This window comes from Hypanus sabinus, chromosome 17 (assembly GCF_030144855.1).
Source record: "Hypanus sabinus isolate sHypSab1 chromosome 17, sHypSab1.hap1, whole genome shotgun sequence".
Lineage (NCBI taxonomy): Eukaryota > Metazoa > Chordata > Chondrichthyes > Myliobatiformes > Dasyatidae > Hypanus > Hypanus sabinus.
In genome coordinates, this window is record NC_082722.1 from 20,171,688 (window position 1) to 20,190,086 (window position 18,399).

Consider the following 18,399-nt stretch of genomic DNA (forward strand, 5'->3'; position numbering starts at 1 on the left):
ATTCCGAGAATGCAAACGGCCAGAAAATGCTATGCATATATGAACAATACTTGTCTGGCATTTTTTTTTTAGGATTTGTGCTTACATTAATACAAGGCAATTTATCCTCAGTATCTAATCTTAACCTTAATTGGTATCACCTAAATTCCGAGAGGCAACTGATTTAGCTGAAAATAATCGAAAATGTTTCCAACTGTACATTTGCATGATACAATTGTTCGGCAGATAAAAAGAGAGTTTCTCTCGTGGCATGACTTTACTTTGCCTATTCGATTTCTGAAGAAAGGTCTCTGTCTGAAATGTCGACTGTTCATTCAATTCCATCGATGCTGCCGAAAGTGCTGAGCTGCTTCAGCATTTGGTGTACTGTAGCTCTGGATTTTCCGCATCAGCAGAAAATCTTGTGTTTATAAATTTTATCCTGCCTAGGATTACCAATTGCAATTATTTGATGTTCTTAAAAAAGGTATTCGAATATTTAAAAGAGGTATTTAAATTAAATAATAATGGTTGATATACGTTTGTTGTTTTTGAATGACATATCGTGAGTACAGGAACACATACTCTTCAGAAATAGCTTTGCACGTAATTTACTTAAATTAACATTTTAACTTTTCACTTAAGCGTTAAATGCAATAACGTGGGTATCTACAACTTACTCGGCCGAGGCGGTGAAGCTTCTGACCGCATGGAGTTTCCATGATGTCACCAGCTTACCGTGAGTGCAGTTACTTTGCTGTGTGTGCTGTCTCGTTTAGGTTACACATCTGTACTCGATGCATCTTGTCATTGCAAATGTAGAAAAGTTCGCAGTGCAGGATTTAAAATCGCGTTTCATATGCAGAAGATATCCGTCTTTCGACAAATGATTTACATTTCCCTCAAGTCGGAACAAAGGAAAACACAGCGACACACACACACACACACACACACAATATTGCACAATAGGTTCTATACATGGGGCATGAACTTTTATTTAGATACAGTTTTAAAATCGTTACCACATTTTGATGGAGCACAGCAAAAAGAATAATTTTAAATACGTTCTGATTCTGAGCACTTCAATAATATGACTCGTGCGTGAGCCATTAAACACAGAAAAAAGGTAGGTTACTAAAAGGATTACAAAAGAGAAGAAATAAACTAAATTCAAGAGTTAATGTTCAGCATTGTTCGCTGTGGAAAAAACACGATCATTGGGGGTTGGGGAATGGTGTACACCGAAAATAAGCCGAGATATACCTTCAGCTGTGAACGTGGGCCTGAAAAAGGGGACAGATTCTGAAGCAACGAAAGCACAGAGAGATTGAAAGGATGAATGATTATTATAAAATCCGTGTTTTGTCTCACTAAATGGCAAAGGTGGTCGGTGAGCGCGTGGGTTTCAAATAAACGGGTCGCATAAACAAATCATAACCAGTCACAGAGAGATGTAGACCAGTTCCTAGAATTAAACACTGGTAGGCATAGATTGTCCCCTAGTAATGTCCCCTCGTCCAGTAGTGAACAAAGCAGCACAAAGGCAGACATTTCTTCTGCTCCTACTCGGACTTCAATACTCTGAATCTGTTCAATCCGAATTGCTTTCAAAGAATAATAGCCTGGAAAATCGACCAATCATCGCACATGCTCAGACAGTGACCCGATTTTTTTCTGAATTATAAAGACATTTTACTTGCTAAGACACAGAAGGTCTCCACATCTAGATTTCTGTACCAGTACTATCTCCATACTAATTCATCCATTGTTGACTAAACACCTTTCACTCATCTTGCATTGACTTATGTTCCTCCAAAACTATGTTGTGTAGTACGGGGCAGGTCCTCGTGATCTATCGTCCAGGGCTCAGAACCTACGTTTATTCAGGTTCCCCTGTGCTTCCAAATTACAATCGCCAACCTCATGCAACGTATTATTATTATTATTATTATTGTTATTATTATTATTATTATTATTATTATTATTATTATTATTAGTAGTAGTAGTAGTAGTAGTAGTAGTAGTAGTAGTAGTAGTAGTAGTAGTAGTAGTAGTAGTAGTAACTGGTTAAGCCTGAAGTGCGAGCATAGCCAAGCAAGCTAATTTCTCAACTGCTTGCTAAATTTAGACTGTTGTTTAGCATTGTGGCTTTCTGGAGATTTTTCAATAAATACTGCTGTGTACATCTAAATGTTTAACGCTTTTGTGTAATGAGTTTGGGATGATATCAGTTGTAGATATCACGATTGGGACAAGGGTATACCCTGTTCATTTTCTATAGTCTTTCAATTTTCTCTTTTAATTGCATGTGATTTTCAATGATTGGTTTCTGTATATTGTGTCTGCTTGTACTGGCTATATCTATTAAGTAAGCAATTTTTGCTTGTTTATCCTGTAATATTTATATGCAAACGGTTCTTCTAAATTGTCCCATTTGTAATAATGGATAGGTGTAAGCTTGTGAGACTCTAACTCTCAAACAGAACCAGACATGCATTTATCATAAGGTATGGTTCCACTTCTGAGTTTGAAATTTAAAGCAAGATTTCGGTAAAGAAGCTTTGCTGCTCGATTGCCCCTGTGTAAGTAATCGAATTGATTTCAACTGCTGGAAGATCCAGTTATGTGTTGGATTGCTTCTGGTTTCTCTTGGCATTTTCTACATGCATCGTCTTACCTTTGTTGGTTTTCTTATTCCGTAATTTTGATATGTTTTTCTGTTAACCACCTGGTCCTCTATGCCACGAGGAACCACATTGTTCTGAGAAGAAGTCTCCCACTCTGAGCCAGGCGTTCGATGCTTCCCTGATGACATCTAATCTGCCCAGATCCTGGGGATATCTCCAAGGACGATCATATCCTCCATTGATTAAGTAGATTTTTTCCCTCCAGAGTGATGGTCTCATTATTTTTCTGGTTTGTGCTTTAATATCAGTTTAGTGGTGTGTTCTCGTATCAGAATTGCACGTGCTCGCCTGAAATGCTGAATCCAGTTTTCACTGATGAAAGTATATTCTTAGAATTTTTATCTGACAGTTGTATAAAGTTTATTTATGAATGTTATTCCTCTTCTCCCATCTGTCCTAGGTAGTATTAACCTAAGTGCATTTGAGTATACATTGTGTTTCCTAAAAATTATAATTTTAATTCTTACTTTGCCTTGTAAATCTTCCAGTTGGGCTACGACCCAAGATATTATGCCGGAAGAATAGGGTAATGCCTATTATTATTAATATTATTAGTGTGTTGCCTTTAAGGCATCTGTTTAGTTTATTATATTTTCGCGTTAGTAATTCGTTTGATATCGTTTTCTAGTTAAAGTTAAGATTATTTAAAGTAAATTCGTTGTCTGTGATATAGCGCGGCATGCGATGACGTCACACCCGGTTTCGCCGCGTCTTGTGGGAAGATACCGGTTTGGAGAAACGGGAAGTACGGGGCTTATGTGTGCAGGATCAGCGCGAGAAATGTTTTCTTTCTACGCACTAGAAACATTAGTGAATCAACGCCGGAAGTTCATGAGATAATCGATATGTTGAATTAAAAATGTTAACGTTGATTCTGTTAAAGTAATGACTGTTGATAATGTTTATGTTTTTTGTTATTTAAAGAGTTGCGGATAGTTTCTGTTGAGGTGTATTTAAAGCCAGTCGTAGATAGATTCTGAATGTATGATGCACTTTAATGTACTATAGTTGTTGTAGTTTTACTTCTGCAAGTATTTATGATGTAAATGTGATGTCAAGAAGGAAACAAATACTGTATATATTTTGTATTGTTTTATCAACAGTTATCACCATACGTTAATGTGGAAGAGTGAACAATAAACGTTTAATCTTACTGGGACCGCCTTATTGATTGGTTTATGCTTGGTGTTTAGTTCAGAGTTATTTTACACCTGTGCAACAACACTACAATTAGTATTATATAAGTATCATAGCTGCCAACGTACGCGAGTAGTCAGATATCCTGCGCCAAGTGGTCAGAGATGGTTCCTTTGAACAGTTGACGTTATTATTGCCGAGCCGTTCGACAGCCTGTTAAATTTTCTTCCCCATTAGAATCCTATCTTTATGGAAAACACATTGTAATCGTTGCTTGAACATCGTAGAAAAGCTGACATGAGCTTACTGTTGATGGTACTGTTTGTTCTAAGCTGGTGTCAGGTAATTTTGCACACCCATCTTCGTTAAGTTCACACCCTTTCAAATAGTCAATTTGCACGATGATAGTTTCTCTTGATATTTTCACGTTCTAGATGCATCTTTTCAGCAAACTCCTGTTCTTGAATTGTTTTTCCTGATTTGTTCTGAGGAACAACAATTTTGGTAGCCGCAATATTAAGCTAAAATTTCATAGCGGTGAGAAAAGTACTGAACAAAATTTGAATTAATATCTTACAAAGAATATTTAAAACTAGAGGTAGCTGTGCAATAGTTATTAACACTGACAGGGTAGTCCACGTTAAGAACAAAAAAAACAGCATATTTACATACTGGTAAATCATCTGAAGTTTAATTTAAGGTCCATATTTTCCCTTGTATTACTTCTTACGAAGTGTGGATTACACAGAAATTCTCTTTTAACTGTTTTATATGTGCCTTCTCTCCCTCTATGTCGGATTGATTTATAAATATTACCCAATTCATTGGCTTAAAATTTCTAACAGTCTATTTTCTCACTAAATATCTTTTGAACCACTATAAAGGCAGAAGAAGGATATACTGAGCAGGCAGCATCGTTTCACTTTGTTCTGTATTTAATTTATTTGCTGAAAGATTCAGCACAGAACTGAGCCTTCCTTTCCAATGAGCAGCCCAACTAGCAACCTACCTACTTAAATCCAGTCTAATCACACTAGAATTTACAATGACGCATTAACCTACTAACTGGTTGGTCTTCAGACTGTCGGAGGAAATCAGAGTACTGGAGGAAGCTGTCGCTATTCAATGGGAAAAATTACAAATTTCTTTAAAAAATGGCGCCAGATTCCAAATCTAAACTCTGGAACGCCCTGAAGTGTGACAATGTCACATTAACCGTTATGCTGCCGTGGCATAATTACGAAAGCACAACAATTTGTCTGAAAATTTTCTTTCAGCTTTCATGTAAGTCACATGATCTATGACTTACAGCATGGTGCGTAGTACTCACCAGATGTTCACTCTGCTGGAGTTTCTGGAATTTCAAGAGGATATTTTACAGGGATTGAACATGAATTCCATGCTGTATAAGCCAATCTGCCTCTCAAATTAAACTAAAATGTGATTTATCTTTCGTCAAGCTGCATATGGTGTGCACCATACTGTAGATTTCAGCTCGAAAAATATTGTTAATTCTTCGCGACAATAGTCTTAAAATATTTCTTCACATTGATGATAATATCTTCCCAATTCTTTCTATTTGCTATCCAAGTATCGCCCCCTTCATTCAGTTACCATGATGCTTCTCTAAAATTTTAAATTACCAAATTAGCCCGTTGCATGCAAGTTCACTGCTGACACCTCATGAGGTCTGTATCAGTGTCGTGAAAGGAGTTCATCAGATCATAGGACCATAAGAGAATGGAGCTGAATTAGCCCATTTGACCCAGTGAGCCTGCTCTGCCATTTCATCAATGATCATCCAATTTTCCTCTGAATTCCAATCTCTTGCCATCTCCCCATATCCCTCCATGATCTGACCAGTGTACCCCTCATTCTTTTGAATTCTAGTTAATGTAGGTCCAGAGCCATCACACGCTCTTCATATGAGGGACGCGGTTGTGGGGTGGGTGGAATGGCATGAGTGATCTCTATGAAACATGACAGATAATGAGAAGCCAAAGGAGAGAAGACTTGCAGAGGCGTTTGCTTTTTGTAGCAGACCCTAGGATCAAAGGTTACGGATGTAAACTGATGGGAAATTCCTTAGAATTAGCAAGAATTTCTTCCGGCAGAGGTTGCTGAAATTGTTGAATTCGCTGCCAGAGAAGGCTGCAGCAGGCAATTTATTGAACATATTTTATGGCAGAGATGAAATGTTGTTGTTTGGTACGTCATTTAAAGGTTACTAGTAAAAGACGGGAGAATGGGACTGAAAAGTATGAACTTGGATTCAATGGCGGAGCAGAATGGATGAGCTAAATTTCCTCATTCTACTCCTGTCCTCATAGTTTTATGGTCACTGAAGAAATCTTGAAGCATTGTGAAACTAAATAACAATTATGAAAAGCCTTTGAAGGGATTATAGTTAAGCGTAAAAAATTTGCTGGATCAATGATCAACGACCGGAGTTTTGGTTTCATTTGTAGACTTTTCAAAATGGAATCTGACCAAAAGGATACACTGTTTTTTTTTTTTTTGTCATCTGTATTCGAGCACCGCTGTCCCTAAAGGCATTTAAACTAACCAAACAAATTCATTTATAGCTTCAAACTGAATCAAATTGAGCTTGCTATTTATTTATTCATAATTTTTAAATAACTCTGTTGCAGGAGGGATGATATTACCAACTAAATATTGCTGGATTTCGTTGCTTGAGGTGTGATAGAATTGTAGGGGCAAGAGGGGGAGTTGTTGCATTGCTTGTCCGAGAAAATATTGCAACGTTTCTTTGGCAGGGTAGATTAGATGGCTCGTCTAGGGAGGCTATTAGGATCGAATTGAGGAATGGAAAAGGCGTAGTAACGCTTATAGGTGTGTATTATAGACCACATAATGGGGAGCGAGAACTGGATGAGCAAATTTTTAAGGGGATAGCAGATATTTGATGTAAGCTCAAAGTTGTCGTTGTGGGAGATTTTAATTTTCCAGTCATAGACTGAGAAGCCCATTCTGTAAAATGTCTGGATGGTTTGGAGTTTGTAAAATGTGTGCAGGATATTTTTTTGCAGCAATACATAGAGGTACCAACTAGAGAAGAGGCAGTGTTGGATCTCCTGTTAGGGAATGAGATAGGTCAGTTGACCAAGGTATATGTTGCGGAGCGCGTCGGGTCCAATGATCACAATACCATTAGTTTAAATATACTTATGGAGAAGGATAGGACTAGGCCAAGGGTTGAGATTTTTGATTGGAGAAAGGCTAACTTTGAGGAGATGCGAAAGCATTGAGAAGAAGTGGACTGGGACAATTTGTTTTATGGAAGGATGTAATAGAGACATGGTGGTAATATAAAGATTAAATTTGAGGGTACATATTATTTTTGTTCCTGTTAGGTTGAAAGGAAAGGTCAAAAGTTTGAGAGAGCCATGTTTTTCAAGGGACATTGGATATTTGGTTCAGAAAAAAAAATCTGCCATAAATGTAGGCAGCATGGAGTAAATGAGGTAATCGAGGAATATAAAAAATGTAAAAAGAATCTTAAGAAAGAAATTAGAAAATCTAAAAAAAAGGATTGATAGTTGTTTTGGCAAGTAAGGTGAAAATAAATCCAACGCGTTTCTACAATTATATTAATAGCAAAAGGATAGTGAGAGATAATATTATTCCCTTAGAGAATCAGAGTGGATAGTTATGTGAAGAGCTAAAAGAGGTGGGAGAGATATTGAACATTCTCTTTGGTATTCACTACGGAGAAGAAGATTGAATTGCATAAGGTAAGGGAAATAAATAGGGTAGTTACGGAAACCATAATGATTAAAGAAGAGGAAGATCTAGAACTATTAAAAAATATCAAAATGGACAAGTCTTCGGAACCTGACAGGATTTTCTTTGGACCTTGAGGGAAGTTAGTGTAGTCACAGCATGGGATCTGAGAGAATTATTTCAAATGTCATTAGAAACGGGGATGGTGCCAAAGGATTACCGTATTGCTTATGTGGTTCCATTGCTTAAAAAGGGTTCTAAATTAAACCCAGCAATTATCGCCCTTTAAGTGTGACGTTAGTGGTGGGTAAGTTAATGGTAAGTATTCTTAGAGATGGTATATATAATTATCTGGATATACACGGTCTGATTAGAAGCACTCAACATGGATTTGTGCGGGGAAGGTCATGTTTGAGGAATCTTATTGATTTTTTTTAAAGAGGTTACTAGGAATATTGACGAGGTAAAGCAGTGGATATTGTCTCTATGGACTTCAGTAAGGCTTTTGACAAGGTTCCACATGGAAGGTTAGATAGGAAGGTTCAATCGTTAGGTATTAATATTGACGTACTGAAATGGATTCAACAGTGGCTGGATGGGAGATGCTGGAGAGTAGTGGTGGATAATTTTTGTCAGGTTGGAGGCTGGTGCCTAGTAGCGGGCCTCATGGACCTGTACTGGGTCCAATGTTGTTTGTCATATACATTACGATCTGGATGATGGGGGGTGTTAAACTGGATTAGTACGTCTGCAGATGACACTGAGGTAGGTGGCGTTGTGGATAATGAAGTAGGTTTTCAAAGGAATCAGAGCGATTTAGGCCAGATAGAAGAGTGGGCTGAAAGATGGCAGATAGAATTTAATGCTGATAAGTGTGAGGTGTTACATTTTGGTTGGAATAATCAAAATAGGACGTACATGGTAAATGTTAGGTCCTTGAGGAATGCAGTAGAACAGAGTGATCTGGAATAATGGTGCATAGTTCCCTAAAGGTGGAATCTCATATGGATTGTGTGGTGAAGAAAGATTTTGGTATGCTAGCCTTTATAATTCAGAGCATTGAGTATAGGAGTTAAAATTGTGCAAGGCATTGTTGAGGCCAAATTTGGAACATTGTGTACAGCGCTGGTCACTTAATTATAGGGAAAATGTCAACAAAATAGAGAGAGGACAGAGGAGATTTACTAGAATGTTACCTGGGTTTCAGCAGCAAAGTTACAGAGAAAGGTTGAACAAATTAGGTCTTTATTCTTTGGAGCAAAGAAGGTTGAGTTCAGAGTTAAAGGGCAATGGTTTAGGGGTAATACGAGGGGGGGAACCTATTTACACAGAGAGTGGTATCTGTGTGCAATGAGCTTCCAGTAGAAGTGGTAGAGGTAGATTCGATTTTGTCATTTAAACAAAAAATTGGATAGGTATACGGACAGGAAAGGAATGGAGGGTTATGGGCTGAGTGCAAGTAACTGGCACTAGGTGAGGGCAAGCTTCGGCACGGACTAGAAGGGTCTAGATAGCCTGCTTCCATGCTGGAATTGTTCTATGTGGTTATATATGTTCCACATTGGTTATTAGTCAATACTTGTCTGTAGTTTATAATTGACTCTATTGTATTTCTCTAGTCTACTGTGAATGCCTACAAGGAAATGAATGTCAAGGTTGTATAAGGTGATATACACATTCTTGCAAAATAATCTTAATTTTAATTTCGCACTTCTGAGCTTTAATCTTTTCGACCATTCATATAGGGATATTATGGGGTGATTGATAATTTCGTGGTCAAAGGTATAAGGAGATGAGTTGTACAGCTCTCGTTACATGCATGTGCAGTTCAATACATTGAGTGAAAATACAAAAAGGTTGAAGCTAATAACTCACCTCCTTCTACCTTCTACCTTAGGGCAGGAACTTACTGTGATTGTGTGTGTGTGTGTGTGTGTGTGTGTGTGTGTGTGTGTGTGTGTGTGTGTGTGTGTGTGTGTGTGACTGTGTGCGGAGCCAGACAGCACTGGGCTACGAGGTTTTTCGAACACCTACGTAGTTAATAATTTTAATGAGATTTGTTAATTACACATATTTCCTGGTTACTTTTATTTTGAAATAGCAAGGGAATTTCGTGGACTTGTATTATGTAAGAGTATCGATTACTCTCACTATCGCTGATTTGGAGAAAGTTGCAGCCGTGGCGTTGCCCGGCTGAATCAATGATAATATGTTGTTATCCCTATGTGTAAATTCTGATCACCATATCTACAAGTGTGTCCACGTGGCAGATTACCCCTTCGAGACACTCCATAATTCCCTTCATCCACATCTGAAAATACTCGGAGTTTGCTGAGATGCCAAAAGGGAGTATCTTCATGGCATAGCGTCCAGACGATGTGATAAATGTTGTGAGCTCTTGTGACTGAGCAACTAATCGGATCTGCCAGAACCCTCAGTTTACATATATTTTCTTGAAGAATTTTGCTCCACCCAGCATCCTCAATGTTTGCTCAACAGGGGGAAGAACAAACTTCTACCACTTCACTGCAATATTTAATTTAGCTGGATCAACGCAGACCCTCACTCTGCCATCTTGTTTGGAACAGGAATAGTGCCCGCTAACCAGCCCGTAAATCCATTCACTCTCATTATGATGTCAAGCGCCTCCATTCACACAAATTCATATACATGTATACCAATGGAGGGTTTACTCCTTGCGGTGGTCAGAGAGTAGCGTATCTCTCCTGGCCTAAATTTCATAAGGTGATCTTCTATAAGTACCACCAGAGCAGAGAACAACGTCCTGTATATTTCCTGCCACCGCGTATTGTTAGCCAATCCAACCTTGCAATGCGGTTCATCATCAAGATGACATGTTGTTCCAATAGTTTTGACAAGGGATTCTGAACAATATAGACATCTTCTTTTAACGATTCCTCATTTTTTTTTATGGATGGAAGCAGTAAACACCTATTTCATCTACAGGAACGGGGTTATATACCGCAAATATGATCGCCTGCAAGCTGAATATTTTTATATGCGATTTGGAAACTGATTGCTTTTCAGGTAATCATACATTTCTCAATTCATCCCTCTTCCCTCAACTCCGCCGTTTATAAGAAAACCAAGGGCGTTCATGAGGGGTACAGAAAAGGGAATTAAATGCCCTGGAGTCCCTCTCCAAGAGTCATCCTCCAGCATTCCACTGGACGTCAGGTAGCCCGTGGAATTGACGCACCTGAGAGTTCTCTCAGGGTGATTATTTGCTCTTGCACACTTTCAGGTGCAGAGTTTCAACCATGGCTTGCAATCAGAAGCTGTAATCTCTGACCCAACCCTACTTCATTTGCAAAAAGAAAACCCTAATAAAAAATCACGTCATTATTCGAACCCCCGTTTAACTCTAGCTCTCAAATAAAGGCAGAATGTAATGCACTGGATGAACTTGAAATGATGATTTACGAAGGCCAGTATGTGACTGGCCAGGCTTACGTATGCGTAGTCATTCCTTTATAGTACATAGAATCAATTAAATATTTAACTTTGTGCGAGTTATCGAATTTGATACAGAGAAATGATTTCTTTTGGTAGCTATAGAGCATGTCAATGATGTACCTTTAATAAAATAGCACGAAGGACCAGACGATAGCTAAAGACATATTAAACTGTCCTGTAAAATTTGTATTTGGGATGGTATATTATCATCCTGATTCGAAAAAATTCGAGACGTCTGTGCGAGATTTGTTCAAACATCACAAAAAAAAACATGATCTGGCTGTTGTTCACCAGTCACCAAACAACCCTAACAGTGTGTTATCTTGGTTTAATGTCAATCATATCCGATACAGTAGGAAAATAGGTTCTGCTACGTACTTTCTCTTCGTACGAGGGTAACACTGCACAAAGTTTAGAAATTAATATATTCAGCAGAGCCCTAAGTTACCTCGCTTGGTACTGTTCTAGCATTTCCACTTTGAGATTGAATCCAAATTAGGATAATCTGATTACTTTTTCATTCCTCACTGCGAGCACTCAATGCCCAAACAGTTATTCCTGCCTCACTAGATCGTTCTTTATTTTTTATAATAGAATGAAAAATCCTGGATGGCTCAACAGGATCGTCCATCTGCCACCCTCTAACACCTTCCCTTAACTGTTATGACATGGAATTCATTTTTGAATATATTCTGTAATAATATTTTAAAGAATTTTGTATCTTAATTTGTAGTGCATATTTAAACAGATTCGTTCCATATAGCACCTTAATATTCTGTGAAAATCAAACACGAGGAAATCTGCAGATGCTGAAACCTCAAGCAACACACAAAAATGCTGGTGGATCACAGCAGTCCAGGTAGCATCTATAAGGAGAAGCACTGTCCACATTTCGGGCCGAGAACCTTCGTAAGGACTGAATGAAATGAAACAACTATAAGAGAGTTGAAAGTAGGAGGGGGAGGGAAAAATGCGAAATTATAGGAGAAGACCGGAGGGGGTGTTGTGAAACTGAGAGCCGGAAAGGTGTTTGGCAAAAGGGTTACAGGGCCGGAGAAGGGAATGAAAATTCTTTAAATATCAGTTTTTTTATTAGCAAAGTGAAATGGACCTGCTGTGCATCTACCACACTCTGAATGTAAATGAATCTTCCTCCCTATACATTTTCCTTTTTACATGTTTTCGCAGTATTTCCATTGATGCCTTCAGAACAATAAAACAATTCTAAAACAATAGGCATAAGAAATGATTATCTATCTCTCAAATAAAGTCAGAATGTGATCCTTACCCAGTGCAGTAAGGCCGAGTAAGTTCCTTTAATTAGTTTAATTAAGTTAGGAGTAGGTAATGGAGATAGCAGTTAGGGCAGTCGAGTGCTCGGTAAGCCGTATGTGGGAAATCAGAGATAGCACAAATGTCCTGATGACTACTCCTGTACAAGGTGCATCCTGCTGCAGCTCCTGACAAACCGAGTTAGGGAACTGGAGCTGGAGCTGGATGAACTTCGGATCATTCGTGAGGCAGAGGCAGAAATAGACAGGAGGTTCAGGGAGACAGTCACCCCTTAAATTCAGGAGGCAGGTAGTTCGTGACTGTCAGGAGAGGGAAGGGGAATAGAGAGAAAGAGCTGAGCACTCCTGTGGCGGTTCCGATCAACAAAAAATATACCGTTTTGGATACTGTTGGTGGGGACTACCTACCAGGGACAAGTTGTAGTAGTCGGGTCTCAGCCAAGGAGACTGGACCCTTAGCTCAGAAAAGGAGTGAGAAGTTTAGAGCAGTAGTGATAGGGGATTCGATAGTTAGAGAGACAGATAAGAATTTCTGTGGGAGAGATCGAGAATACCGAATGGTCTGTTGCCTCCCTGGTGACAGGTTCCGCGATATCTCAATCGAGTTCTCAGTATTCTCAGGAGGAAGGCTGAGCAGGCCGATGTCGTAGTCCATGTAGAGACCAATAATATGGATAGGAAGGGGGAGGAGGTCCTGTAAAGAGAGCTTATGGTGCTAGGTGAATAGGTGAAGGACAGGACAACCAGGCGTCCCACGTGCTCGTGAGGCTATAATTAGGAAAATAATGCAGCTAAGTACGTGGCTAAGGAGATGCTGCAGGAGGAAAGGGTTTATGTTTCTGGATAATTGGGCTTTGTTCCAGGGAATGTAGGAACTAAGCCGACCGGACGATTTGCACCTGAACTGGAGGGCAACTAACATTGTTGCGGGGAGATTTGCTACTGCTGCTGCAAGGAGTTTAAGCTAGATTTGCAGGGGGACGGGAACCAGAGTATTAGAGTAGATAGTGAGGCATAGGAGGATAAAGGTCTTGCGAGTACTGCATGTATAGACAGAAATCACAGGTTTGTACGTGTTAGAAATGTTCTCAGGTGCATCTATTTCAATGCAAGGAGTATTGCAGGTAAGGAAGAGTTTAGGGCGTGGATTGGCACTTGGGATTACGACAATATTCCTATTAGGGAGACGGTTGCAGGAGGGGCAGTAGTGGCAGCTTAATGTTCCGGGATTCCATTGTTCAGACATGATGGGGGTGGATGTAGGCGAGAGGAGTGGCATTACTAGTCAAGGAAAATATCACATCTGTGCGTAGACAGGACAGCCCGGAAGGCTTGTCTGCAGATGCCATAGGGGTGGAGCTGAGGAACGTGAAAGGTATGACCTCACTAACAGGGCAGTAATATAGACCGCCCAATAACCAGAGAGAATTGGTGGAGCAAATCTGCGAGAGATAGCAGACCGATGTAAGAAACTGAAATTTATAATAGGAGGGCATTTTATCTTTCCACATCTTGTCTGGGACTCCCACACTGTGAAACGGCTAGATGGTTTAGAGTTTGTCAAATCTGTTCAGTAAAGTTTTCTAAATCAATGTATAGAGGCACCTATGAGACAGGATAAAATACTTGATCTCCTATTAGGGAACCAGACAGGACAGCTGACAGAAGTATGTGTAAGCGAACATTTTGGGTCGAGTGAAGATAATGTCATTACTTTCACTTTAATTGTGGTAGGACAGGTATGGTCCTCCAGTAGAGGTTCTAAATTGGAGAAGGGCCAATTTTGTCGAATTGACAAAGGATCTAGGAAGAGTGGATTGCAATAAGTTATTTTCTGGCAAGAATGTGTGCACTACGTGAAAGGCCTTCAAAGGTGAATTTTTGAGAGTGCGGAGTTTACATGCTCCTGCCAGGATTAAAGGCAAAGTTAACAGGCATAGAAAATCTTGGTTTTCAAAGGATTTTGGCGATCTGGTTAAGAAAAAGAGAGAGGTATATAGCAGATATAGGCAACAAGGAACAAATGAGGTACTTGATGAGTATAGAAAAAGTAAGAAAATACTGAAGAAGGAAATCAGGAGGGCAAAAAGAAGACAGGAGGTTGCATTGACAGATATGAGAAGATAATCCCGAAGGGTTTTTACAAGTATATTAAGAGTAGAAGGATTGCAAGGGACAAAAGTTGTCCTCAAGAAGATTAGAGTGGCCGTCTATGTGTGGAGCCTCACGTGATTGGGGAAATCTTAAACAATAATTTTGCATTAGTATTTACTCAGGAGCCTGGCATGGCGTATGTGGAAGGAAGGGAAACAAGGAGTAGTGTCATGGAGCATAAATAGATTAAAGAGGAGGAGGCGCTTGCTGCCTTACAGCGAATAAAAGTAGATATATCCCCTGTGCCTGACATAATATTTCAGCGGAACTTGAGAGGGCTGGTGTAGAAATTGCAGGGGCCCTGGCAGAAATACTTATAATGTCCTTAGCCACGGTTGCGGTGCCAGAGGGTTTGATGGTAGCTCTTATTGTCTCATTGTTTAAAAAAGGATCCAAAGGTTAATTAATTGCAGGCCGGTGAATCTGATATCTGTGGTAAGGAAAATATTGGAAGGTGTTCTGAGAGATCAGATATACAAGTATGTGGACAGCAAAGGGCGTGGTAGATCGTATTTAACGAATCTTGGAGAGGATTTCGAAGAGGGTACATAGAAACATAGAAATTAGGTGCAGGTGTAGGCCATTCAGTATGTTCATGGCTGATCACCCAACTCAGAATCCTGTACCTGCTTTCTCTCCACACGCCCTGATCCCTTTAAATAGGGGCCATATCTAATTCCCTCTTAAATATAGGCGATGAACTGGCCTCAACTATTTCCTGTGGCAGAGAATTCCACAGATTCACCACTCTGTGTGAAGAAGTTTTTCCTCATCTCGATTCTAAAAGGCTTCCCCTTTATCCTTAAACTGTGACCCCTCGTTCTGGACTTCCTCAACATCGGGAACAATCTTCCTGCATCTAGCCTGTCTAATCCCTTTAGGATTTTATACGTTTCAATAAGATCCCCCCTCAATGTTCTAAATTCCATCGAGTATAAGCCTTGTCTACTCAGTTTTTCTTCATATGATAGTCCTGCCATCCCTGGAATCAATCTGATGAGCCTTCTTTGTACTCCCTCTATGGCAAGAACGTTTTTCCTCAGATTAGTGGACCAAAACGGCACACAATACTCCAGGAATGGTCTGACCAAGGCCTTGTACAACTGCAGTAGAACCTCCCTTCTCCTGTACTCGAATCCTCTTGTTATGAATGCCAACATACCATTCTCCTTTTTCACCGCCTGCTCTGCCTGCATGCCTACTTTCAATGACTGGTGTACAATGATACGCAGGTCTCATTGCACATCCCCTTTTCCTAATCTGCCACCCTTCAGATAATAATCTGTTTTCCTGTTCTTGCAACCAAAGTGGATAACCTCACATTTATCCACATTAAATTGCATCTGCCATGAATTTGCCCACTCACCTAACCTATCCAAGTCACCCTGCATCCTCATCGCATCCTCTTCACAGCTAACACTGCCACCCAGCTACGTGTCATCCGCAAACTTGGAGATTCTGCATTTAATTCCCTTGTCTAAATCATTAATATATATTGTAAACAACTGGGGTCCCATCACTGAGCCTCGCGGTATCCCACTAGTCACTGCCTGCCATTCTGAAAAGCTCCCGTTTAGTCCCACTCTTTGCTTCCAGTCTGCCAACTAGTTCTCTATCCACATCAATACCATTCCCCCAATACTGTGTGTGGTTTAAGTTTGCACACTGATATCCTGTGTGGGACCTTGTCAAAAGCCTTTTGAAAATCCAAATATACCACAGTCACTGATTCTCCCCTATCCACTCTACTAGTTACATCCTCAAAAAATACTCTCAGTTTCATCATACATGATTTTCCTTTCACAAATCCATGCTGACTTTGTCCGATGATTTGACTGCTTCCAAATGTGCTGTTATCACATCTTTGATAACTGACTCTCGCATTTTCCGCACCACCGATGACAGACTAATCGGTCTATAGTTCCCCGGTTTCTCTCTCCCTCCGTTTTTTTTTAAAAGTGGGGTTCCTTTTGCCACACTCTAATCCTCAGGAACTAATCTAGAATCTAAAGAGTTTTGAAAAATTATCACTAATGCATCCACTATTTCGTGGGCTACTTCTTTGAGCACTCTGGGATGCAGACCATCTGGCCCTGGGGATTTATCTGCCTTTAAGCCCTTCAATTTACCTAAAACCACTTCCCTACTGATATGTATTTCCCTCAGTTCCTACCTCACACTAGACCATCGGTCCCCTACTATATCCGGAGGATTATTTATGTACTCCTTAGTGAAGACAGAAACAAAGTAGTTATTCAATTGGTCTGCCATGTCCTTGTTCCCCATGATCAATTCCTGCAGTGGATTGACAAGAACTGAGCACAGTATTCCAAGTGCGGTCTGACCAGGGTTCTATACAACTGTAACATTACCTCTTCACTCCTGAACTCAATCCCACCGTCGATAAATGCCAATACACCACATGCCTTCTTCACCACACAGTCAAACTGCACAGCAGCTTTGAGTATCCTATGGGCACAGACCCGAAGATCCCTCTGATCCTCCACACTGCCTAGAGTCTTACCATTAATACTATATTTTGCCATCATAATTACCTACCAAAAGGAACCACCTCACACTTATCTGGGTTGCACGCCATCTGCCACTTCTCAGCCCAGTTTGCATCCTACCGATGTCCTGCTGAGACCACTAACAGCCCTCCACAGTATCCACAACACTCCCAACCTTTGTCTCATCAGTGAATTTACTAACCCATCCATCCACTTCCTTATCCAGGTCATTTATAAAAATCACAAAGAAAAGAGGTCCCTGAACAGATCCCTGAGGCACACCATTGGTCACAAACATACATGTATAATCACTGTTTGCATTCTGTCGGCAAGGGAATTTTGGATCCACAACGCAAGGTCCCTTTGGATCCCATGCCTCCTTAATTTCTCAATAAGGCGTACATGGGGTACCTTATCAAATGTCTTGTTGAAATCCATAAATGCTACATCTACTGCTCTACCGTCATCAATGTATTTCGTCACGTCCACAAAAAATTCAATCAGGCTCCTAAGGCACAACCTGTCTTTGACAAGTCCATGCTGACTGTGCCTAATCTTATTATGCCTCTCCAAATATTCATAAATCCTGCCTCTCAGGATCTTCTCCATCAACTTACCAACCGCTGAGGTTAGACTCAGTGGTCTATAATTTCCTGAGCTATCTCAACTCCCATTCTTGAAAAAAGGAAGAACATCTGCAATCCTCCAATTCTGAAACGTCTCCCGTCCCCATTAATGATGTAAACAAAGATCTTTGCCAGAGGGTCAGCAATCTCCTCCCTTGCCACCCACAAGGTAAGTTAACCCATATACGGCTTATTGAGAAACTAAAGAGGCAAGGGATTCAAGGGGACCTTGTTTTATGGATCCAGAATTCACTTGCCTCTCATCTTGTCGTGACAACTGCTCCAACTTGATGCTTTTCAAAAGCTCAAGCACATCCTCTTTCTTAATGTTTATATGCTCAAGTTTTTCAGTAGTCTGTAACTCATCCCTACAATTGCCAAGGTTCTATTCTGTAGTGAATACTGACGCAAATACTCTGCTCTCTTGTCCAGATCCATACACACTTCTCCATCGTCCCATTCTCTCACATCATCCTCTGACATCATTCTCATGGCCCCTTCTGGCCCTCCTAATTTCATTCTTAATCTCCTTCCTGCTAGTCTTATAATTTTCTATATCTTTATCATTACTTAGTTTTTTGAACCTTTCATACGCTTTTCTTTTCTTTTTGTCTAGATTTTCAGCAGCCTTTATACAGCATGGTTCCTGTACCCTACCATTCTTTCCCTGTCTCATTGGAACATACCTATGCAGAACACCATACAAATATCCTCTGAACATTTGCCGCATTTCCGATGTACATTTCCCTAAGAACATCTGTTCCCAAATTATGCTTCCAAGTTCCTGCCTGAT